This window comes from Triticum aestivum, chromosome 5A (genome assembly GCF_018294505.1).
Source record: "Triticum aestivum cultivar Chinese Spring chromosome 5A, IWGSC CS RefSeq v2.1, whole genome shotgun sequence".
Classification (NCBI taxonomy): domain Eukaryota; kingdom Viridiplantae; phylum Streptophyta; class Magnoliopsida; order Poales; family Poaceae; genus Triticum; species Triticum aestivum.
This window is the reverse complement of record NC_057806.1, coordinates 297,440,987-297,457,572: the sequence shown is the minus strand read 5'-3', so window position 1 is coordinate 297,457,572 and position 16,586 is coordinate 297,440,987.

Below are 16,586 nucleotides of genomic sequence, written 5' to 3'. Positions count from 1 at the left end.
ATTTATGGACGTGATTAATTGATCTATTAATCATCTGGAAAAAGAATTAACTAAATATCACTCTCCAAATAAAAATGACAGCAGTTCTCGTGAGCGCTAAAGTTTCTGTTTTTTTACAGCAAGTTCAACAAGACTTTCCCCAAGTCTTCCCAATGGTTCTACTTGGCACAAACACTAATTAAACACAAAAAACACAACCAAAACAGAGGCTAAATAATTTATTTATTACTAAGCATTTTCCCTTCTCTCTTTTTCTCTCATTTATTTTATTTTATTTTATTTTTATTTGGGCCTTTTCTCTTTTTTATGGCCTCTCCTTTTTTATTTTGGCTTCTTTGGCCTATTTTTTTATTTTTCGTATGGAGTCTCATCCCGACTTGTGGGGGAATCATAGTCTCCATCATTCTTTCCTCACTGGGACAATGCTCTAATAATGATGATCATCACACTTTTATTTTTCTTTCAACTCAACAATTACAACTCGGTACTTAGAACAAGATATGACTCTATATGAATGCCTCCGGCGGTGTACCGGGATATGCAATATGACAATGATGGAGTGTGTCATAATAAACGGAACGGTGGAAAGTTGCATGGCAATATATCTCGGAATGGCTATGGAAATGCCATAATAGGTAGGTATGGTGGCTGTTTTGAGGAAGTTATATGGTGGGTGTATGATACCGGCGATAGGTGCGCGGTATTAGAAAGGCTAGCAAAGGTGGAAGGGTGAGAGTGCGTATAATCCATGGACTCAACATTAGTCATAAAGAAGTCATATACTTATTGCAAAAATCTAGAAGTTATCAAAGCAAAGTATTACGTGCATGCTCCTAGGGGGATAGATTGGTAGGAAAAGACCATCGCTCGTCCCCGACTGCCACTCATAAGGAAGACAATCAATAAATAAATCATGCTCCGACTTCATCACATAATGGTTCACCATACGTGCATGCTACGGGAATCACAAACTTCAACACAAGTATTCTTTAAATTCACAACAACTCAACTAGCATGACTTTAATATTATCACCTCCATATCTCAAAACAATTATCATGCTTCAATCTTTTCTTAGTATTCAACACACTCAAAAGAAAGTTTCACAAATCTTGAATACCAAGCATATTATTATTAAGCAAATTACCATGCTATTAAGAGACTCTCAAAATAATTTAAGTGAAGCATGAGAGATCAATAGTTTCTTTAAAACAAATCCACCACCGTGCTCTAAAAGATCTAAGTGAAGCATATAGAGCAAAATTACATAGTTCAAAAGATATAAGTGAAGTACATAGAGCAAAACTACTTAGCTTAAAAGATATAAGTGAAGCACATAGAGCAAAACTACTTAGCTCAAAAGATATAAGTGAAGCACATAGAGTATTCTATCAAATTTTAATTCATGTATGGCTCTCTCAAAAGGTGTGTACAGCAAGGATGATTGTGGCACACTAACAAACAAATACACAAATAATACAAGACGCTCCAAGCAAAACACATATCATGTTGGTTAATAAAAATATAGCTCCAAGTAAAGTTAGCGAAAAAAGTAGACGAAAGAGGGGATGCCTTCCGGGGCATCCCCAAGATTTGGCTTTTAGGTGTCCTTAGATTATCTTGGGGGTGCCATGGGAATCCCCAAGATTAGGCTCTTGCCACTCCTTGTTCCATAATCCATCAAATCCTTACCCAAAACTTGAAAACTTCACAACACAAAACTTAAGGCAGAAAACTCGTGAGCTCCGTTAGCGAAAGAAAACAAAAGACCACTTCAAGGTACTGTAATGAACTCATTATTTATTTATATTGGTGTTAGACCTACTTATTCCAACTTTTCTATGGATTATAAACTATTTTCCTAGCCATAGATTCATCAAAAGAAGCAAACAACACACGAAAAACAGAATCTGTCAAGAACAGAACAGTCTGTAGTAATCTGTAGCTAGCGCAATATCTGGAACCCCAAAAATTCTAAACTAAATTTATGGACGTGATTAATTGATCTATTAATCATCTGGAAAAAGAATTAACTAAATATCACTCTCCAAATAAAAATGACAGCAGTTCTCGTGAGCGCTAAAGTTTCTGTTTTTTTACAGCAAGTTCAACAAGACTTTCCCCAAGTCTTCCCAACGGTTCTACTTGGCACAAACACTAATTAAACACAAAAAACACAACCAAAACAGAGGATAAATAATTTATTTATTACTAAACAGGAGCAAAAATCAAGGAATAAAAAAATTATTACTAAGCGCTATCGTTTAACGCCCCTAGCTAGGCATAAAAGCGAGGACAGATCTAGGTATTGCCATCTTTGGTATTAGAAAAGGAAAGAGCAAGCTTGCTACCTATAGAATTAATCTTTATATTTTGATAAAGCACATGGCCATTAATGGTAGAAGAAAGATTAAGTATGTTACGGAAGTTTGTATCTAAGCTAGCCTTTATCTCTTTAATAGATTCATTTTGGTAAGAAAGCAAGAGAGATGTGATTTGAGTTTTCTCATTAATAGGGTGCCCAAATATAGTTTTCATCCTCTCATAAGTATCTATGGGGTCCCCTTCAAGAAAACCCCCCTCGAAAATAGAATCTAAAACTTGTTTGAACAAAGCGGGTAGCCCAACATAAAAGCTTTTTAAGTAAACCTCAATTTGATATTGGGGTACATAGCTAGCCCGGATCCTTAACAGCCTATCACAAGCATCTTTCAAGGATTCATCAAGTAAATAGAGAAAAATTCCAGAATCATCTTCATCAAAATTACTAAGGTTCTCATTGATAACTCCGGCAAGTTGTTCTATAGCATTCCGATTTATGAGTTTAGATAAGATAGCAGGATTGTTTAAAGCACTAGAACTTGGGAGAGAACCCCCAACTCTTTTTGGTTCTGACATGACGAGGGAAAAGAGGGAAACAGAGAAAGAGAGGGCGAATAAAACGGCAAGGGTGAAGTGGTGTAGAGGAAAACGAGAGGCAAATGTCAAATAATGTAATGCGAGAGATAGGGATTGTGATGGGTACTTGGTATGTTGACTTTTTGCGTAGACTCCCCGGCAACGGCGCCAGAAATTCTTCTTGCTACCTCTTCAGCTTGCGTTGGATTTCCCCAAAGAGGAAAGGATGATGCAGCAGAGTAGCGTAAGTATTTCCCTCAGTTTTTCAGAACCAAGGTATCAATCCAGTAGGAGGCCACGCTCAAGTCCCTCATACCTGCACAAAATGATAGCTACTAGCAACCAACGCGATTAGGGGTTGTCAATCCCTTCACGGTCACTTACGAGAGTGAGATCTGATAGATATAATATTTTTGGTATTTTTGGTATAAAGATGCAAAGTAAAAGTAAAGGCAAATTAAAAAAGCAAAGCAAGATTAAAGTAATGGAGATTGATATGATGAGAATAGACCCGGGGACCATAGGTTTCACTAGTGGGTTCTCTCAAGAGCATAAGTATTCTACGGTGGGTGAACAAATTACTGTTGAGCAATTGACAGAATTGAGCATAGTTATGAGAATATCTATGCATGATCATGTATATAGGCATCACGTCTGTGACAAGTAGACCAACACGATTCTGCACCTACTACTATTACTCCACTCATCCACAGCTATCCAGCATGCATCTAGAGTATTAAGTTAAAAACAGAGTAACACCTTAAGCAAGATGACATGATGTAGAGAGATAAATTCATGCAATATGAAATAAATCCCATCTTGTTATCCTTGATGCAATGATGCAATACGTGCCTTGCTGCCCCTTCTGTCACTGGAAAAGGACACCGCAAGATCGAACCCAAAGCTAAGCACTTCTCCCATGGCAAGAACTACCAATCTAGTTGGCCAAACCAAACGGATAATTCGAAGAGACTGCAAAGATAACCAATCATACATAAAAGAATTCAGAGAAGATTCAAATATTATTCATAGATAGACTTGATCATAAACCCACAATTCATCGGTCTCAACAAACACACTGCAAAAAGAAGATTACATCGAATAGATCTCCACAAGAGAGGGGGAGAACTTTGTATTGAGATTCAAAGAGAGAGAAGAAGCCATCTAGCTACTAACTATGGACCCGAAGGTCTGAGGTAAACTACTCACACTTCATCGGAGAGGCTATGATGATGTAGAAACCCTCCGTGATGATGGCCCTCTTCCGGGGGAGCTCCGGACCAGAAGCTGAAGGATAAATGCTTGGAGTTACGTGAGTGGAAAGACCAGCAGTTCAAGGTGCTCAGGAGGCAGCAAGAGACGCCCTTGATGACGAGGGAAGATGTCATGGCCCGGGAGGCACGCCTGGCGGATGGCAAGGCATCTCTGGATGCCAGAGAGCAAGTGATCTCCCTCCAAGAGGCAAAAATCGAAGTCACTCTCCGCGCCAAGGATGAAGATCTGGAGGCCCTTGTGCACCAGTGCACCAAGGAACTGGAAGACAAGCACGGAGCTGCCCTGGATGCCCTGGATGCCCTTGCTGCTGATTCTGCTGTTCAGTTGAAGAAGCTTACTAAATATCTAGCTGCCGCATCTGCCACCAAGACTGATCTCGACCGGCAGGTGGCTAAGCTGAAGGAGGACCTTGCCGGGAGCGTCAAGGAGGTGGAGACGCTCAAATAAGAAGCACGGCAGGCGGAGATCCTCTTGGCTGATGTGCAGTCGCAACTCTCCTCCAAGACCCAGAGCCTGGATACCGCCAACGGCACCATCACAGACATGAAGGCCAGGATCGGCACACTGGAACGCTCGGCAGAGTCCCTTGAGTCCCGCCAGCAGCTATTGTCCAAGGATCTGGACACTGCCAAGCATCTCTGGCAGGATTTAGAGGACCAACAAAGAATAAGTCCGAGCAGGTCGACCTCTGGATCAAGAGCTTGATCGATACCGCTGAGCGTCTTGGTGCCTAGGCTGCGGTGATGGGCATGAATGGCCCGGTCTTCTCAGCCAGCAAGAACAAGGTCTGAAGCATCAAGTTGGGACTCTTATTCAATGAGCTAATCGAGAAGCTAAAGGTGCATGAAGAGGGGAGGGCCGAGCATTTCGCGATGGAGTCCCAGAAACTTGCCCACGATGCCCTCTTCATGGTCTTGAGCAATATCGTCTGCTTCCATCCGGACCTCGATCTTGATGACATATTCAAGAAGCAGCCAGCGGGTGCCGATGTCGCAGCCGCTAAGGAGAAAGCCGCCCCTCGAGCGGACAGGGTCCTTCACATTTTAACTGCTTCACCCAGCCATCAGGTCAAGTATCGGGCCGCTGTCGCTCCTGTGTTGCCCTGTAATGAAATGCAACGTATACTTTGTGTTTACTCTATCTCTAGTGTTCGTGTGGAGCTGATATTTTTAGCTAGATCTTAAATGCGAGTTTATCCCTTTGAGCTCTATATGTTTGTGTTTGTATGATCAATCCCTATGTATGTTGTAGATGCCTGCCGGTATCATCTTGCTGCGATTGTCGTAAGGGTCCGACCCTTAACAGTCATCTTGGCGTGGATGCATCCCGGCAGGTTTTTCCTAGGTAGCTCTCGACGCAGCCTCTCGAGCTGCGAGCATGGCTCAGGACAGGACGATGGTGCGATCAAAGAAACTAGCCAAGGTTCCATCATATGAGGGTTTTCACGATACGAACACTCACCAAAGTAAAAGGGTAAACAACTCCAAAAATTTGAGATGTATAAAAAAAGTGACAATGTGGACTTAGCTTTTGTTTTGAGCTTCCTTCTCCTCTGCCGAGTCGCGCGTGCTTGGCGTGTTCGCGATGCCCGAAGGAGCGGAAGTTAATCAGGCAGTTCTTTCGTTCCTGGCAGGGACCGACACATGTCTTGTGTGACTGGCGGGTATTGGGGTATATCGTCGGGCTCTCCCGGTCTCCTTCCCTCCCCTGCCTCCTCCCCTTTTTTGAAATAGCCTGGCAGCAGCCACCGCATGGACTACGTCAACGCAGATGGCTTTGCCGGCGCACGTTGTCGAGGCATCAACCAACGGATTCATACCCGCATTTCACTCAGGATTTCCCAAAAATAGTGGAAATACTGGACCAATTATCGCGTGGTAGTCATCGACATCGGCGATGCCAGGGCCAATATGGCTCGATTGCTGAGGACGGGAGGGAACGGGAAAAGGAGATCTTGTGCCCGCGCGGCCCGCCCCCTTTTCCCGAATGACACATGAACGGCGGGCGCATCGTCTATGTCACCGAGAGGAGAATACCACCACCAGCGGTGATCTTCGTCGTCGCCGTAGATATGATGAGGCATGGAGACGAACAATGTGGTGTGGGGATGGCCCCGCTTAGTTTTCGTGTCTTCTGTTGGGGAATGCAGTATTTCAAAATTTTACCTATGATAACGCGAGATCTATCTAGGAGAAGAGCATCTTCATACCCTTAATGATCGCAAAGCGGAAGCGTTTATCAACGCGGTTAATGTAGTACCAAATGTAAGGCACCTCCGCGATTAGCACACGTTCAGCTCCATGATGTCCTCGCCTTCTTGATCTAGCAAGATGAGCGAAGTAGTAGATGAGTTCCGGCAGCATGGCGGCGTGGCGATGGTGTTGGTGAAGAACAATCTCCAAAGTGCTTCGCCAAGCACTACAGAAACTATGACGGAGGATAAACTAGAGGGGACGGGGTTGTCGGCTGATACGTCCATTTTGCATCATGCTTTTATATCGACATTTATTGCATTATGGGCTGTTATTACACATTATGTCACAATACTTATGCCCATTCTCTCTTATTTTACAAGGTTTACATAAAGAGCGAGAATGCCGGCAGCTGGGATTCTAGGCTGGAAAAGGACCAAATATTAGAGACCTATTTTGCATAGCTCCAAAATTCCTGAAACTTCACGGAAGACGTTTTCAGAATATATAAAAAATACTAAGCACAAGAAGTTCACCAGGGGGCCACACCCTGCCCACGAGGGTGGGGGGCATACCCTACCCCCCTAGGCGCGCCCCCTACCTCATGGGCCCCCTGGTGGCCCTCCGATGGCCATCTTCTGCTATATGAAGTCTTTCGATGAGAAAAAAAATCATAAGCCATCTTCTTGGATGAAACTCCGCCACCACGAGGCGGAACCTTGGCGGATCCAATCTAGGGCTCTGGCAGAGCTGTTCTGCCGGGGAAACTTCCCTCCGGGAGGGGGAAATAATCGCCATCATCATCACCAATGCTCCTCTCATCGGGAGAGGGCAATATCCATCAACATCTTCACCAGCACCATCTCCTCTCAAAACCCTAGTTCATCTCTTGTATCCAATTCTTGTCTCCAAGTCCGGGATTGGTACTAGTAGGTTGCTAGTAGTGTAAATTACTCCTTGTAGTTGATGCTAGTTGGTTTATTTGGTGGAAGATCATATGTTCAGATCCTATATGCATATTAATACCCCTCTGATTATGAACATGATTATGCTTTGTGAGTAGTTACGTTTGTTCCTGAGGACATGGGAGAAGTCTTGCTATTAGTAGTCATGTGAATTTGGCATTCGTTCGATATTTTGATGAGATGTGTGTTGTCTCTCCTCTAGTGGTGTTATGTGAACGTCGACTACATAACACTTCACCATTATTTGTGCCTAGAGGAAGGCATTGGGAAGTAATAAGTAGATCCTGGGTTGCTAGAGTGACAGAAGCTTAAACCCTAGTTTATGCGTTGCTTCGTAAGGGGCTGATTTGGATCCATATGTTTCATACTATGGTTAGGTTTACCTTAATACTTTTGTTGTACTTGTGGATGCTTGCAATAGAGGTTAATCATAAGTGGGATGCTTATCCAAGTAAGGATAGTACCCAAGCACCGGTCCACCCACATACCAAATTATCAAAGTACCGAATGCGAATCATATGAACGTGATGAAAACTAGCTTTACGATATTCCCATGTGTCCTCGGGAGCGCTTTTCTCTATATAAGAGTTTCTCCAGGCTTTTCCTTTGCTACAAAAAGGATTGGGCCACCTTGCTGCACTTTATTTACTTTTGTTACTTGTTGCTTGTTACAAATTATCCTATCACAAAACTATCTGTTACCACTTATTTCAGTACTTGCAGAGAATACCTTGCTGGAAACCGCTTATCATTTCCTTCTGCTCCTCGTTGGGTTCGACACTCTTACTTATCGAAAGGCCTATGATAGATCCCCTATACTTGTGGATCATCAAGACTCTTTTCTGGCGCCGTTGCCGGGGAGTGAAGCGCCTTTGGTAGGTGGAATTTGGTAAGGAAAATTTATATAGTGTGCTGAAATTTACTGTCACTTGTTACTATGGAAAGTAATCCTCTGAGGGGCTTGTTCGAGGTATCTTCACCCTGACCAGTAGAGCAAAGAGTTGCTCCTCAACCTACTGAACCTACTGAAAATGAAAATTTCTGCTTTGAAATTCCTTCGGGTATGGTAGAAAAACTGCTAGCAGGTGTACCCAGAGATGGAACAATGCATCCTGATGAGCACCTAATATATGTGGATGAAGTTTGTGGATTATCTAAGCTTGCAGGTGTACCCAGAGATGTTATTAAGAAGAAGATCTTCCCTTTATCTTTGAAGTAAGATGCTTTGACATGGTATAGGCTATGTGATGGTACGGGGTCATGGAACTACAAACGATTGAAATTGGAATTTCATTAGAAGTTTTATCCTATGCATCTTGTTCATCGTGATCACAATTATATATATATTTTTTGGCCTCGTGAAGGAGAAAGCATCGCTCAAGCTTGGGAGGCTTAAATCAATGTTATATTCATGCACCAATCATGAGCTCTCAAGAGAGATGATTATTCAAAATTTATATGCTCGGCTTTCTGATAACAATCGCACCATGCTCGATACTTCTTGTACTGGCTCTTTTATGATGAAGACTATTGAATTCAAATGGGATTTATTGGAAAGAATTAAACGCAACTCTGAAGATTGGTACCTCGACGAAGGTAAGGAGTCAGGTATGACACCTAAGTTTGATTGTGTCAAATCTTTTATGGATACCGATGTTTTTCGTAAATTTAGCACTAAATATGGACTTGACTCTGAGATAGTAGCTTCTTTCTATGAATCTTTTGCTACTTATGTTGATCTCCCCAAGGAGAAGTGGTTTAAATATCATCCTCCCAAAGAAGTAAAGGTAGTTGCACCTATTAAAGTTGAAGAAAAGACTATCACTTATAATGATCCTATTGTTCCTACTTCTTATGTTGAGAAACCACCTTTCCCTGTTAGGATAAAGGATCATGCTAAAGCTTCAACTGTGGTTCGTAAAAGAAATATTAGAACGTATACACCTCCTGATCAAGTTAAAGTTGAACCTAATATTGCTATTGTTAAAGATCTCTTGTCTGATAATATTGATGGGCATGTTATTCGTTTCATTGATGAGACTGCTAGAATTGCTAAACCTAGTGCTAAAGATAAAAACAGACCTTTGGTAGGCATGCCTGTTATTTCTGTTAAAACAGGAGATCATTGTTATCATGGCTTATGTGATATGGGTGCTAGTGCTAGTGCAATACCTTACGACTTATACAAAGAAATTATGCATGATATTGCACCTGCTGAGATAGAAGATATTGATGTCACAATTAAACTTGCCAATAGAGATACTATTTCACCAATGGGAACTGTTAGAGATGTTGAAGTCTTGTGTGAGAAAACTAAATATCCTGCTTATTTTATTGTTCTTGGTTCCCCACAAGATAGCTTTTGTCCCATTATATTTGGTAGACCCTTCTTAAACACTGTTAATGCTAAGATAGATTGCAAAAAGGATGTTGTTACTATCGGTTTAGATGACATGTCTCATGAATTTAATTTCTCTAAATTTAGTAAACCACACCGTGAAGAAGAATTACCTAGTAAGGATGAAATTATTGGTCTTGCTTCTGTTGCCGTACCTCCTAGTGATCCTTTAGAACAATATTTGCTAGACCATGAAAATGATATGTTTATGAATGAAAGAAGGGAAATAGATGAAGTATTCTTTAAACAGGAACCTATTCTGAAACACAATTTTCCTGTTGAAATCCTAGGGGATCCTCCTCCACCCAAGGGTGATCCCGTGTTTAAGCTTAAACTGTTGCCTGATACTCTTAAATATGCTTATCTTGATGAGACAAAGATCTATCCTGTTATTATTAGTGCTAACCTTTCAGAGCATGAGGAAGAGAGATTATTGAAAACTCTGAAGAAGCACTGTGCTGCTATTGGGTATACTCTTGGTGATCTTAAGGGCATTAGTCCCACTCTATGTCAACATAAAATAAATTTGGAAGAAGATGCTAAACCAGTTCGTGATCATCAACGACGGCTGAATCCTAAAATGAAAGAAGTGGTAAGAAAGGAAATACTAAAACTCCTTGAGGCAGGTATAATCTATCCCGTTGCTGATAGTCAGTGGGTAAGTCCTCTCCATTGTGTCCCTGAGAAGGGAGGTATTACTGTCGTTCCTAATGATAAAGATGAAGTGATTCCTCAAAGAATTATTACAGGCCATAGGATGGTAATTGATTTCCGCAAATTAAATAAGGCCACTAAAAAGGATCATTACCCCTTACCTTTTATCGATCAAATGCTAGAAAGATTATCCAAACATACACATTTTTGCTTTCTAGATGGTTATTCTGGTTTCTCTCAAATACCTGTGTCAGCCAAGGATCAATCAAAAACTACTTTTACTTGCCCTTTTGATACTTTTGCTTATAGACGTATGCCTTTTGGTAAATCTAATTCACCTGCTACCTTTCAAAAATGCATGATGGCTATATTCTCTGACTTTTGTGAAAAGATTTGTGAGGTTTTCATGGACGATTTCTCCGTCTATGGATCTTCTTTTGATGATTGCTTGAGCAACATTGATCGAGTTTTGCAGAGATGTGAAGAAACTAATCTTGTCTTGAATTGGGGAAAAGTGCCACTTTATGGTTAATGAAGGTATTGTCTTGGGGCATAAAGTTTCTGAAAGAGGTATTGAAGTTGATAAGGCCAAGGTTGATGCTATTGAAAAGATGCCATGCCCCAAGGACATCAAAGGTATAAGAAGTTTCCTTGGTCACGCCGGATTTTATAGGAGGTTCATTAAGGACTTCTCAAAAATTTCTCGGCCTCTTACTAGTTTATTACAAAAAGATATACCATTTGTCTTTGATGATGATTGTATAGAAGCATTTGAAATACTTAAGAAAGCATTGATCTCTGCACCTATTCTTCAGCCACCTGATTGGAATTTACCCTTTGAAATTATGTGTGATGCTAGTGATTATGTTGTAGGTGCTGTTCTAGGGCAAAGAGTTGATAAGAAATTAAATGTTATTCAATATGATAGTAAAACCCTAGACATGCTCAAAGAAATTATGATACTACTAAAAAAGAATTCCTAGTAGTTGTATTTGCTTGTGATAAGTTCAGAACTTATATTGTTGATTCTAAAGTAACTATTCACACTGATCATGCTGCTATTAAATATCTTATGGAAAAGAAAGATTCTAAACCTAGACTTATTAGATTGGTTCTCTTGCTATAGGAATTTGACTTACATATTGTTGATAGAAAGGGAGTTGAGAACCCCATTGCAGACAACTTGTCTAGGTTAGAAAATGTGCTTGATGACCCACTACCTATTGATGATAGCTTTCCTGATGAGCAATTAAATGTTATAAATACTCTCATACTTCTCCATGGTATGCTGATTATGCTAATCACATTGTTGCCAAATTCATACCACCTAGTTTCACATACCAGCAAAGGAAAAAGTTCTTCTATGATTTGAGGCATTACTTTTGGGATGACCCACATGTTAATAAAGAAGGAGTAGGTGGTGTTATTAGATGTTGTGTACCTGAGCATGAACAGGAACAGATCCTACGGATGTGTCACTCTGAAGCTTATGGAGGACACCATGCTGGAGATAGAACTGCACATAATGTATTGCAATCTGGTTTTTATTAGCCTACTATCTTGAAGGATGCCCGTAAGTTTGTCTTATCTTGTGATGAATGTCAAAGAATTGGTAATATTAGTAGACGTCAAGAAATGCCTGTGAACTATTCACTCGTTATTGAACCATTTGATGTTTGGGGCATTGACTATATGGGACCTTTCCTTGCCTCTAATGGATATACACATATTTTAGTTGTTGTTGATTACGATACTAAGTGGTTAGAAGCTATTCCAACTAGTAGTGCTGGTCATAACACTTCTATTAAAATGCTTAAAGAAATTATTTTCCAAGATTTGGAGTCCCTAGATATTTAATGACTGATGGTGGTTCACATTTTATTCATGGTGCTTTCCGTAAAATGCTTGCTAAGTATGATGTTAATCATAGAATTGCATCCCCTTATCACCCTCAGTCTAGTGGTCAAGTAGAATTGAGTAATTCAAAGCTCAAATTAATTTTGCAAAAGACTGTCAATAGGTCTAAAAAGAACTGGTCCAAGAAACTTGATGATGCATTATGGGCCTATAGAACTGCATATAAAAATCCTATGGGTATGTCTCCGTATAAAATGGTTTATGGAAAAGCATGTCACTTACCTCTCGAACTAGAACACAAGGCATATTGGGCTATTAAAGAGCTCAATTATGATTTTAAACTTGCCGGTGAGAAGAGGTTATTTGATATTAGCTCACTTGATGAATGGAGAACCCAAGCCAACAAAAATGCCAAGTTGTTTAACGAAAAAGTTAAAAGATGGCATGATAAAAGGATACAAAAGCATGAGTTTAATGTAGGTGATTATGTATTGCTATACAACTCTCGTTTAAGATTTTTTGCAGAAAAACTTCTCTCTAAATGGGAAGGTCCTTACGTTATCGAGGAGGTCTATCATTCCGTTGCCATAAAAATCAACAATTTCGAAGGCACAAATCTGAAGGTGGTGAACGGTCAAAGAATCAAACATTATATCTCAGGTAATCCCATAAATGTTGAAACCAATGTTATTGAAACCATAACCCCGGAGGAATACATAAATGACACTTTCCAGAATGTTTTAGACTCTGAAACGGAATAGGTATGTGGTACGGTAAGTAAACCGACTCCAAAACAGTTTTTAAGGCAATATTTCTCCGTTTTGGAATATTTAGGAAAATAGAAAAATAAGAAGCAGTCCGGGAAGGACACGAGGCCTGCATGAGGGTGGAGGGCGCGCCCCCTGCCTCGTGGGCACCTCGTGTGCTCTCCGGACCCTGTTTTCCTACATGACACGTATTTTGGTCGGTAAAAATTCATTATATAATCTCCCGGGGGTTTTGACTCCCGTATCACGCAATTATCCTCTATTTGTGTTTCGAGTTGTTGCTGCTGCAGATTAGAGCATGATGTCTTTGCAAGAGTCAGTCGGGGAGAGCCGGCTGTCCCATCCGGCACCGAGGTCAATGACAAACAACAATGTTGACCTCTTTGGGCCAGCAACAGAGGAAGAGATGGATGCTGATTTGAAGAGGATAGATGCCATGGAAGAGGATCAAGAAGTCACTTCCCGCTTCTAAGCTGGATTCACAATGGGAAAACTGCAGAGCTCGGCTATTCCAAACTCGGTTATCCCTTCCAATGTTAGATTTATTTCTTATGAGAATATGAAAAAGAGTGTCACTGGTTCTCCCGTAGCTATGCAGCACCCTTGGGTGCTGGGAGCTTTGGCTGTTACAGGAAAACTCCAAAAGGAAATAATGGATCTCAAGCAGCAAGTCAATAAACTCGAGGAGGAGAATCGTATCCTGAGGGGCATCATCGCCAAGAATATCACATCACCATCCCCGAAAACAGAGACATAATCACATGGGTATGGGAACTCCCCTTGGTAACTGCCAAGCTTGGGGGAGTGCCCCGGTATCATATCACCATCACTTTTATCTTTACCGTTTTTCTTAGTTCAATCCTTTTGGTAATATCTTGATCTAGTAGAATAAAGTTTATGGCATGATCTAGTTTTGAGTTTTGCTTTATGATCCCTCTATGTAATCGAGTCTGTGAGCTATATATAATAAAGATTAGTGTTGAGTCAAGGGCTTGATTATTTTGCCATGATCCTAAGTGAATAAAAGAAAAGAGAAATAAATAAAAAAAGGAAACAAAGAGATCATATGGATCTTATGGAGAGTAATGAGCTCACATAGAAAAAGTATGATGAATAAAAGTTGTTGAGAGTTGACAAACATAGTTTTGGTCATCGTTGCAATTAATAGGAAGTAATAAAGAAAGAGAGGTCTTCACATATAAATATACTATCTTGGACATCTTTTATGATTGTGAGCACTGATTAAAAGATGACATGATAAAGAGTTGATGTTGGACAAGGAAGACAACGTAATGGGTTATGTTTTTTACATTTGAGATAAATTATATTGTCATGGATCATCCAACAGGATTGAGCTTGCCTTTCCTCCTCATGCTATCCAAATTCATCGCACCAAGTAGAGATACTACTTGTGCTTCCAAATACCCTTAAACCAGTTTTGCCATGAGAGTCCATCATACCTACCTATGGGTTGAGCAAGATCCTCCAAGTAAGTTGCCATCGGTGCAAGCAATAAAAATTGCTCTCTAAATATGTATGACTTATTAGTGTGGGAGAAAATAAGCTTTATACGATCGTGTGATATGGAAGAAATAAAAGCGACATACTGCATAATAAAGGTCCATATCACAAGTGGCAATATAAAGTGACGTTCTTTCGCATTAAGATTTTGTGCATCCAACCATAAAAGCGCATGACAACCTCTGCTTCCCTCTGCGAAGGGCCTATCTTTTACTTTTATCTCGTACCTTGCATAAGAGTCATGGTGATCTTCACCCTTCCTTTTTACATTTTATCCTTCGGCAAGCACAGTATGTTGGAAAGATCCTGGTATATATGGCTAATTGGATGTCAGTTTTCATGAACTATTATTGTTGACATTACCATTGAGGTAAAGCGTTGGGAGGCAAAACTATAAGCCCCTATCTTTCTCTGTGTCCGATTAAAACTCCATACCCAGAAGTATTGCGTGAGTGTCAGCAATTGTGAAAGACTGTATGATAGTTGAGTATGTGGACTTGCTGAAAAGCTCTTATATATTGACTCTTTCCTATGTTATGATAAATTGCAATTGCTCCAATGACTGAGATTATAGTTTGTTAGTTTTCAATGAAGTTTACGATTCATACTTGAAATTGTGACTGAATTATTACTCTAGCATAAGAAATCATATGACAAGAATTATATAAGTTGCTGTTCCAAGAATGATCATGTTGCCCTCATGTCCTTATTTTATTTTTATCGACACCTCTATCTCTAAACATGTGGACATATTTTTCAATTTCGGCTTTCGCTTGAGGACAAGCGAGGTCTAAGCTCAGGGGAGTTGATACGTCCATTTTGCATCATGCTTTTGTATCGATATTTATTGGATTATGGGCTGTTATTACATATTATGTCACAATACTTATGCCCATTCTCTCTTATTTTACAAGGTTTACATAAAGAGGGAGAATGCCGGCAGCTGGGATTCTAGGCTGGAAAAGGAGCAAATATTAGAGACCTATTCTGCATAGCTCCAAAAGTCCTGAAACTTCACGGAAGACGTTTTCAGAATATATAAAAAATACTGAGCGCAAGAAGTTCACCAGGGGGGCCACACCCTGCCCACGAGGGTGGGGGCGCGCCCTACCCCCCTATGTGTGCCCCCCTACCTAGTGGGCCCCCTGGTGGCCCTCTGATGGCCATCTTCTGCTATATGAAGTCTTTCAATGAGAAAAAAAATCATAAGCCATCTTCTCGGACGAAACTCCAGCGCCATGAGGCGGAACCTTGGCGGATCCAATCTAGGGCTCCGGCAGAGCTGTTCTGCCGGGGAAACTTCCCTCCGGGAGGGGGAAATCATCGCCATCGTCATCACCAACGCTCCTCTCATCAGGAGAGGGCAATCTCCATCAACATCTTCACCAGCACCATCTCCTCTCAAAATCCTACTTCATCTCTTGTATCCAATTCTTGTCTCCAAGTCCAGGATTGGTACTAGTAGGTTGCTAGTAGTGTTAATTACTCCTTGCAGTTGATGCTAGTTGGTTTATTTGGTGGAAGATCATATGTTCAGATCCTATATGCATATTAATTACCCCTCTAATTATGAACATGATTATGCTTTGTGAGTAGTTACGTTTGTTCCTGAGGACATGGGAGAAGTCTTGCTATTAGTAGTCATGTGAATTTGGTATTCGTTCGATATTTTGATGAGATGTATGTTGTCTCTCCTCTAGTGGTGTTATGTGAACGTCGACTACATAACACTTCACCATTATTTGGGCCTAGAGGAAGGCATTGGGAAGTAATAAGTAGGTGATGGGTTGCTAGAGTGACAGAAGCTTAAATCCTAGTTTATGCGTTGCTTCGTAAGGGGCTGATTTGGATCCATATGTTTCATGCTATGGTTAGGTTTACCTTAATACTTTTGTTGTAGTTGTGGATGCTTGCAATAGAGGTTAATCATAAATGGGATGCTTGTCCAAGTAAGGACAGTACCCAAGCACCGGTCCACCCACATACCAAATTATCAAAGTACCGAATGTGAATCATATGAATGTGATGAAAACTAGCTTGACGATATTCCCATGTGTCCTC